The 9,837-nt window shown below is 46.5% G+C and overlaps 1 protein-coding gene across 1 annotated transcript in view; it reads right to left on the bottom strand.

The window, feature by feature from the left end:
• Positions 1-9,837, bottom strand: part of PANX1 (pannexin 1) — a 38,595-nt gene that overhangs the window by 28,078 nt on the left and 680 nt on the right. The gene's annotated exons all lie outside the window — the stretch shown is intronic.

The following is a 9,837-nucleotide window of genomic DNA, read 5'->3' as shown; positions in this document are numbered from 1 at the left end:
GGTGGGTATTGAGGAGGGCACGTTCTGCATGGAGCACTGGGTGTTGTGCACGAACAATGAATCATGGAACACTTCATCTAGAACTAATGATGTAATGTATGGGGATTAACATAAGAATAAAAAAAAAAGAAGTAGAAGCTGTCAGGTATGTATATATGAAAAGCCTTGGGGGAAAATACACCAAGATATAAGAGTGGCTATCTCTGGTGGTGGAATTACTGCTATTTTCTCTTCCGTATTTTCCATGTTTGCGACACTAAGCCCTACCTTATCATCAGATAAAAACACACAAATTCAGAGAAAAAGGAGCACAAGCTTCAGAGAGGATGAATAAATACGTGAGAATGAAAAACCCCTTTCCCCAACACACACCTGTATCCCACAGAGAGCCAGGCTTGCCTCAGTACTCTACAGGCTCTGTCTAGGTCCTCCCCCCGCCAACTGCCCCCCGCCACCGGCCACCTATGTCCCCACACTGCCCGCCTTGCTCAGCCAGGGCGCAGCGGGCATGATGCTCCCAAACTCCCTCCCCTTCTCCACTCTGGACCAAACTCACTGCCTCAGGGGTTTGAGCAGAAAGCAATCCAAGGAAACAATCTGCAGAGGAAAAGTGGTGCTTACGTGGTTTTTTAAAAGGATGTTGCTAATCCAAACTTAGAATCTGCAAAGGTTCCAAGACGTACTTTCAGTTTTTGCTAGTGGAAATTCCATCTATTATGAAAGAATAGACTTTCTTCCTTATTTTCATTTTCCTTTCTTTTTTTTTTTCTTGGGGCGGGGGTGGGGAGACACAGGAAAGGAGGTAGTAAATAAACACGGGTCTTCTAATTTACTAGGGCTCTTCAAGTCAGGGAACAGCGTGGGCTGAAACAAAACAGAAAAGACAGCTTCCCACCCACAGCACACAATGGTTCCTTTTTCTCCACATCCTTGCCAACTTGTTATTTTTATTTATTTATTTTATTTTAGCCATTCTGACAGGTACATTGTGGTTTTGATTTGCACTTCCCCAGTGCTGAGTGATGTTGAGCATCTTTTCATGTGTCTGCTGGCCACCTGGATGTCTTCTTTGAAGAAATGTCTGTTCATGTCTTCTGTCCATTTTTAATCAGACTGTTCTTTTTGAGGGGTATTGAGTTATATAAATTCTTTATATATTTTGGATATTAACCCCTTATCAGATATATCATTTGCAGATATCTTCTCCCATTCAGCATGCTGCCTTTTTGTTTTGTTGATGGTTTCCTTGGATGTGTAAAAGCTTCTTATTTTGATGTAATCCCAATAGTTTATTTTTGCTTTTATTTCCCTTGCCTCAGGAGACAGATCTAGAAAAATGTTGCTATGGCTGATGTCAAAGAAATCACTGCCTATGTTCTGTTCAAGGATTTTTATGATTTCAGGTCTCACATTTAGGTCTTTAATCCATTTTGAGTTTATTTTTGTGTAGTTAGAAATTGGTTCAGTTCCACTCTTCTGCATGTAGCTGTCCAGTTTTCCCAGCACCATTTATTGAAGACACTGTCTTTTCCCCACTGTAAAACGGATACAGTCACTATGGGAAACAGTATGGAGGTTCCTCCAAAAACTAGAAATATAAATACCACATGATCCAATAATTCCACTACTGAGTATTTGCCCAAAGAAAACAAAAACACTAATTTGAAAAGATATATGCACCCCTATGTTTACTGCAGCATTATTTATAATAGCTAAGATATGGAAGCAACCTAAGTGTCCACCAACAGATGAATGGATAAAAATGTGGTATGTGTACACACACACACACACACACACACCCCCACAGTGGAATATTATGCAGCCATAAAAAAGGAAGCGATCTTGCCACTTATGACAACATAGATGGACCTGGAGGGTATTATGCTAAGTGAAATAAGTCGGACCAAAAAAGACAAATATCACATGCTTTCATTCAGATGTGAAATCCAAAAAACAAAACAAATGAATAAACAAACAAAAAGCAGAACCACATCTATAAATACAGAAAACAAACTGATTATTGCCAGAGGAAAGGGGTCTGGGAGGGGAGTGGTAAAATGGGTAAAGGGGAATGGGAGACAGGGGTTCCATTTATGGAATGAGTAAGTCATGGGAAGAGAAGGTACAGCATAGAGAACATAGTCAATGATACCGTAATTGCATTGAAGGGTGACATACACTTGAGGTGGGCAAAGTGTAACGTATAGAGATGGTGAATCACTATGTTGTACACCTGAAACTAATGTAACATTGTATGTCAACTCTACTCAAATAAAAAAATTAAAAAGAAAACAGACTAAATGCTGCTTGGGCAAGTTCTAGTTATTTTATTTATCTTTTAAAGATTTTATTTATTTATTTGGCAGAGAGAGAAAGTGAGTGTGTGCACAAGCAGGGGGAGCGGCAGGCAGAGGCAGAGGGAGAAGCAGGCTCCCCACTGAGCAGGGAGCCCGATGCGGGACTCGATTCCAGGACCCTGGGATCATGACCTGAGCCGGAGGCAGACACTTAACCAACTGAGTTACCCAGGTGCCCCAAGTTCTAGTTATTTTAAAAATTGATCTCATCATTATTAAATGTTTGCTTACCTTCTCTCAATTCATATTCCTTGCTCTATTATTGTTATTCTAATCAGTTCTGATGACACTATACAGAGTTTCCAAATATTTTTGACAATTTTTTTAACACTAACTCTTTGAAGATACATAAAATTCCATCATACAGACAATATAATAACACTCCAGATCCAATCCTACTGACATTGCTGATCATTCTGTTCATTCACACACTCTGCTGAATGCCTACTGTGTATCAAATTTTATGTTGGAAACTATGGTTAGAGCAGTCAACCAGATAGAGGAAAGATGGTTCCTGCCCTCAATGAACTTACAGTGTGGTGGGGAGACAGTATTCAACAAATATTTATAGAAATAATTATCTAACTGCAACTTATGGTGGGAGCTAGGAAGGAAACTTACAATGTGTTATGAGAATACTTCAGGAGTTGTTGTAATTTTGTATTGTTTGAATGTTGTAATTTTCTTCTGGGAAGAGGCTAATCTTTCTTAAAACTGAAAGCACATCAAAATGCCTCTTCCAATCTTCTTATAGAGTAACATTTGGATGGAGTTAGTGGAGGAGGGTATACAAGGTGGCTTTTTTTTTTTGTACTTACTTGCAGTAAGAACTCAGGAATGCAAAACTATCCTGGAAAATGATTTCATCCTGGAAACTGATACTGGTTTCTTCTTTCCTTTCAATGCTGAGAGGAGGGGAGCATTTACAAAGACTTCTGTACAAACAAGCCTTGTGCATAATAGTAGAAAGTCTGAAAGAACCTAAACATGCATCACTGAGAGAGTGCTTAGATGAATTATGGTGAGAACATACTATGCTCCGCAAGAACATGGACGGAGCCAAAGAAAGACAAATACCCTACAATTTCATTCATATGTGGAATTTAAGAAACAAAAAAAAGAAGGGACAAACACACAAAATACACGCTTAAATACAGGGAACAAACTGGTGGTTGCCAGAGGGGAGGTGGGTGAGGGGATGGGCGAAGGGGTGAGTAACGTATGGAAGTGCTGAATGTTATAGTGTACACCCAAGACTAATAAACACTGTAAGTTAATTATACTTCAATTAAAAAAACAGTGAAGTAATGCCTACATACTAACATGGAACGCTCTCCAAAACATCCTCAGTGGGAAAAAGCAAACCACTGCGTATGACTCAATTTGTTTTTAAAAGAACGTGTATACATGGTGTACTAATGAGAGAAAGAGGACTTTAAGCTGTACCAAGCATCCATGGTGGTTACCTCTAGCACGTGATGAAGGAGGCTTATGCATCATTTATCATCAGAATGTATGTAGGTACTATTTGTACAATAAAAATACAAGAAGGGGCGCCTGGGTGGCTAAGTCGGTTAAGCGTCTGCCTTCGGCTCAGGTCATGATCCCAGGGTCCTGGGATCGAGCCCCGCATCGGGCTCCCTGCTCAGCGGGGAGCCTGCTTCTCCCTCTCTCTGCTGCTCCCCCTGCTTGTGCTCTATCCCTCTCTCTCTCAAATAAATAATAAAATCTTTAAAAAAAGAATTAAAAAAAATACAAGAGTAAAAAAGAAAAAAAAACCCCACAAAAATTAACCCAGAAAAATTGTACCCATCAGCAGCCTCTCCCGAGTGCAGGAAACACAAGGGGGACTCTATGCTAATAGGAATGGAAGCAGCTGCAGTTGTCACCTGTCCTTTGGCTCTGCAGGGAGGAGGGGGGAGAGGCTAACGCCTGCCCTGTAAAACTAGCTGTGGAGCGGAGCTAACCCGGAGGGACCAAATCCCTCTGCCCAGAACTGTGGGTGCTCGCTGGGGGGGGGGAGGCAGCAGGGAGCGAAGGCTCCCAGGGCAGCTGAAACACCCTTTCCCAGGGGTCCGCCGGCTGCCCCGCTGCTCATCCGGTCCAGCCACCCCGGCTCAGGGCAAGAAGCATCCTGACAGGAGACAGGGGCTCTCCTCTCCAGGGCCTCCTGACATGCCAGGTCAGGGCACGGGAGAAGCAAAGCCGTCCCTCAGGAGGATCCCCTCAGCATCAGGCCCTGTACAGCCCTGAGCCAAGGGCATAGCAGACCCTGTCAGAAGACTCCAAGAACATGAATCCCACTCATGTTGAAAGGTAGCACACTGAGGGCATCTATTTATTCAATAGTTTAGACAAACCCTCTTAAAATCTCAGATCTTAAAGGCCGGGCAGTCTACTAACGCTTGTATTCTTTTTGTTTGTTTGTTTTTTAAGTAGGCTCCACCCCCCGTGTGGAGCCCAATGTGGGGCTTGAACTCACAACCCTGAGCTTAACTGACTCAGCCACCCAGGCGCCCCTACTTATGCTTGTATTCGACACGGAGTTGCCACCCACCTAGTTCCTAATCTCTCTCTGGGGGCAGGTGTATTCGAATGAGGGTCCTTCCGTGGCACAGAACTTTGTCCCCCTGCAGCTCCCATGCTGGCAAGCCACAGGGAAGGACATTCATCCGCCCTCCATAGTAGAGCCCTTCAACACTACAAACACAGCTCCCTCCTTGCCACAAAACACTGCAAAAGGGAATCTGAGGTACTTGGAACACAGCCTGCCCTTATAAGTCAAGTGGGGCAACTTGGCTCCCTCCCATGACGACCTGCCTCCATGAATGCTATTATCGGGAACAGACGTCAGGAAGGAATCCATGACTGGACATGACTTGTGTTCTTAAATGACACGGGCAGCCCGGCGACTGGGAAGTCTCCCTCTCCGTACCCGGAACCCCTTGCCTCCAGCTGGTGAATTCCAGACACTGGGTGGGAGCTGGAGACTGCAACCTTTAGCCTGACCTTAGCATCTGGACCTGGCTTCCCTTATGCCATGCTTCCCATTCCCGCAATGCCCCTGCTCCCCAGCCATAGTCCAAGGGAGGACTCCAGAGAGTCCTTAATGTGCTCCAGCATTTCCTTCACCATATTTTTATTGAGCACTTGTTGTGCACAAGGCATGAGACGAGGCAAGGGGAGAGGAAAAGGGAGGGCTGGGAAAACAGAGCATCAGTTCCCCTTCTCTGGCCCCCATCCCAGTCTTCCTGGCCCAGTCATGATGACACTGAAACTTCTGCTGTGTGCCAGTTAATGCAAAATTGGGTTGTTGTTTTCTTCTCCATACCTAACTTGCCCTCTGGGGAGCCGGGCCTGGAGTGTTCTAGGCAGGCTGAGTAGAAGTATCAGGCCTCCCCAGGCCAGGTGCATATTTTAATTCTTACATCAGTTCAAGTCAGTTAGCTCACTTTCCAAAAGCCTTCCAAATGCTCCCAGCAAAAACTCAGGGGTTAAGAAAGTCCCCTAGTAACTCCCTCCAGACTGTTTCTGCTTGTAATTCTCCCCATCATAGGGCCGTCAGGATCAATAAGCAGTCCCTGCCCAGGCTGCTACACAGGCTACCAGAGTTCCCTTGACCTTGACCGGGGGCACCAGCCCTTCTCTGTTCTGCACCTCGTCACTTCTACAATGACCCATAACCTGTGGGCAGACAGCAAGGCAGAGCTCCCTTTTTGCTCCCCAGCCCCGCAGCAATGCCCCCCAGTGCCAGGAGCCCCACACCAGCACCCACCACGCCGGGCCATATCTGCTGAGAATCTCTGTGTGCGGACTCTGCTTGCAGCCCCACCCCCCCATGCCAGCACCCAGGAGGGCCTAAATAACAGTCCTTCACTGCCCCACTGGCAGGTCTCTGTGGCCTGGGCAGAGTCTGTCCCTCTTTTCTAAGACAAGCCCAGTGGGCTGAACTGGTGAGAAAATGGGCCAAAGACTAAGGAGAAGCCTCTACTCTAAAGCCCAATAGGTTTTATCATGAGGACATTCTCCAATCTTCCACTCTGCTTCCGTACACGTATACTTTTTTAATTCTAAGAAGTCTGTGCAAAATTTCAGATTTAGGAGAACATTTTCTTTAAAAGAAAACGCTTCCTTAAAGCAAAAATTGTCACCCAGTTACAACTTGGATCCTATTTTATAGAATACTAGTTCATGGAAAACTGAGTTTTCAGAAACTGGAAAACAAAATGTATTTTAGGCTTAAGAGGATTTCATATCACGATCAACAAATTTTTATGTATACCAGGTTATCAATGTAAGAAGAAGAGAGGAAAATTGGTATCTGTAGCCATTAAAGGTGATTTTCACACTGTATATATACCCGCCAACACCAAAGGGAAAGCAGTGAGATTTACTGCACCCTCTTTTCCCTTTCAGCCCCTCTGGACTGACCTGACTCCCACTTTCCCCCTTCTCCTGACTGTGTCTGCCCCTAAAGCTCCCACAGCCACACAGCATCCATGCCTCCCTGCTTGGGCTCGCACTGCTCCATACATCTGGAACCCTTCTTCAGAGTTCAGTTTCAACCCTTCCCTGCCCTGAGCCCGGGGCTGTTTCCCCGAGTCAGAAGCAACCCCTCCCTCTGCTTTCTATTGCACCCGGCTGCACACCTCTGACCCCGCCCAGATTCCATGAATCCTGTGTGAGGAGGTTATGACCCTCTTCTCTGCTCAACCACCTTCCAAGGGGCAGGGTCTACGTCTTACAAGTGTCCCGCTGCCCCACTGCCAAGAACAGCATCATGCACGCTGGGCTCAACAGACGTCTGATGATGCCAAAACCTGTCACCTTTCATTCACTCAGCAAACCTTATAGAGGGGCTTCCACGTGCCGTACAAGACACCAGCTTCTAGTGATCAATAGAAGAAGTATCTCGTAAGTAAGGGGGCCACATGAACAAGTTATAATGCAATGTGCAAAGTACAACCATGAAAGAATATTCCAGGCACCAGCAAGGTGGGGCGTACTTATCAGAGGGAGGATGAAGCCACGTTTTAAGTGTGCAGGCCCGTCTCACCCTCTTTCAGGGGCAGTGCTCCTGACTGAAGTGGTGGGTGCGCTCCATTTAAATCACTCTCTCTCTCCATTGTTATTCTCCTTAATCGCTCGGCTTGTTCTTGCTTTCACACAAAAGCTGAAACTGCACAAAATTTAATGCTCCCTGACATGACTCCATTGTACTGACTCCATGCATTAATTTATGTACCTCTCTTCTCCTCCCTAATATCTTTCTTTCTGGCATTATCTAATGAGTACTCAACCTGACAGGTCTTCCCCAGTGCAGCTGGGTCATCCCACATGCCTGCCCTCCCCCCAGAAGTCTGAAGCACTTGAGAAGAAGGGGAGTCTGCTCCACAGCATCACCCAAGTCCCTGCCAACTTTTACCTGCTGGGTGCTCAGAGCTTGACACTGTCCTGTCACTGAACCACATGCTGCTGAATGTCACCTGTCAGCACATCTGTCCTAGTGCCCAGATGGGTGGTAAACTCTCGCAGGGTGGGAAGAAGACCATGCCTCAAACTCCTTTCATGTCCCACTCAACGCACAGCAGTGCTCTCTGCGCATAGCATAAGCTCAGACTCCTGCTGGATAAACCCACTCCCAATGCCAACCAAATGCCTCTCCAGCAGCCCATCAACTTGAATGTGTCGAGAGTGCTTCTGCCTCCAGAATCCCTCTACTATGCGGGGTAGACATTAAGTTTGATCACGGAGGGTAACCAACTCCCTCCTCCTGGCATCAGATGCCCAAGACTGCTGCCTCTCCATGACGGGGACCATGCCTCATTTATTCCTGGGCCATGGTGCCTAGCACTGGCTCCAGCCCACAGCTGGTACTCAAGGAACATCTGCTGACGGGGGAGACTCTCCAGGACCCAAGCTACTTGGTGGTTTTCCTTTCTACTGGAAGTCCCAACTCCTGGCCATCTGGAAGGCCGAATGAAACCCCATGACTCTGCCTGCCCAAAGACGAAAAAACTGATCACTTATTTTCCACAATGAACTTGGCAACTTCCTGCCAAGTTGAACAACTTAGTGCTGTAGATCACAAAATCAAGCTCACCATAACCCTTTTCTAACCAACTCCTCCTGCAACTTCACTATTCCCATCAAGAATACCACCATTCTCAGGGCGCTTGGGTGGCTCAGGCCTCCGACTCTTGATTTCAGCTCAGGTGGTGATCTCAGGGTCATGAGATCGAGCCCCACACTGGGCTCTGCGCTCAGTGGGGAGTCTGCTTGAGATTCTGTCTCCTTCTCCCTCTGCTCCTCCCCTCTGAGTGCACCACCATTTTCCAGTCACTCAGGTCTGTAGCCTTTCCAACAACAACTCTGGTCAATATCTGCCCTTCATGACCTATTAAGAACTAGGTACCCAGGTGCCCCTTATTGCTCCTTCATCTCTTAGAAATCATCTCCCATTCTTTCCCTTCAAGTCTTGGCCCCCACGTATGCACAAGACCTCAGTTAATGCCCCATCGTCTGGCATCTGGCCTCCCTAGCTCCAATTCCCCTCCTTGACCCTAGACCCTCCATGCTACCATCAGGTTTATTAAGTAATGGTCCATCCTCTGCTCAAACAATAACTTTGCACTTTTAAAACCATCAAGTCTGTACTCCTCTGTTCTAACGGACTGGACCCATATTCATGCTCATATCCCAAGAACTGTGACTAACTCTCCTGCCTCAGCAGGGGACGGTCACTATCTCTCTCCTTCCAGGCAAATGTAACATTCTCTGCGATCTCAAAATCTTAGCAAAGGTCTCACCTCTGCTTATCCAAATCCCACCCGTGCTCCAGGGCTCAGGGCCAGCACAGTTTCTCATATAAGCTTTCCCCAAGGTCCAGCCCCACCAGCCTCTCTTCTCCCCTAGTGAACAGTCTCTAGTTGTCCTCTTGACTCATAAGCATCCTCTCCTGTGCTGTAAGTCAGAACGGCTGATGAGGAAGCCCGGAGTCTTATTAGCCAAGTAATCCTGCCCCAAACACTATCGCACATCGGAAGTGTTATTATGAGTAAACACTAGTCTACACGAAGGGGACTTGTTCATCCCACATTCATAACAAGGCTGTCCGGGTGGAGGATTCTGGTATCCCTCTAATGCCCGCCAAGTGCAGTCATTTCCCATCATTCACAACCCCGCAGAACCAGTCTCAGTCAGTATCAACTCAATGTAAGGTGATGAAGGGAGAACACATTTCAGGGAGTACTTTTCTTCAATCCTCCATTCAGCCACTCAGGAACTTCTCTGTAGGTGATTACACAAATGTAGGGGTGAGGGGAAGGGAACAGGAGACCACTGTTTTCGACAAATCTGATGGCAAGGGCGCCGGTCCTAAGAGGCGGACACAAACGCCACGCCACACTCAGGATCCGTGGGGAGCAGACAGAAGAACTGAGCAGTAGGGATGCAGGCAGGATCCACAGGGGTATAAAAT

Source organism: Leptonychotes weddellii, chromosome 11 (genome assembly GCF_054177405.1).
Source record: "Leptonychotes weddellii isolate Sample4059 chromosome 11, ASM5417740v2, whole genome shotgun sequence".
In the NCBI taxonomy this organism is placed as follows: domain Eukaryota; kingdom Metazoa; phylum Chordata; class Mammalia; order Carnivora; family Phocidae; genus Leptonychotes; species Leptonychotes weddellii.
Note: the sequence above shows the minus strand (reverse complement) of the source record. Positions and strands in the feature narration are given on the sequence as shown.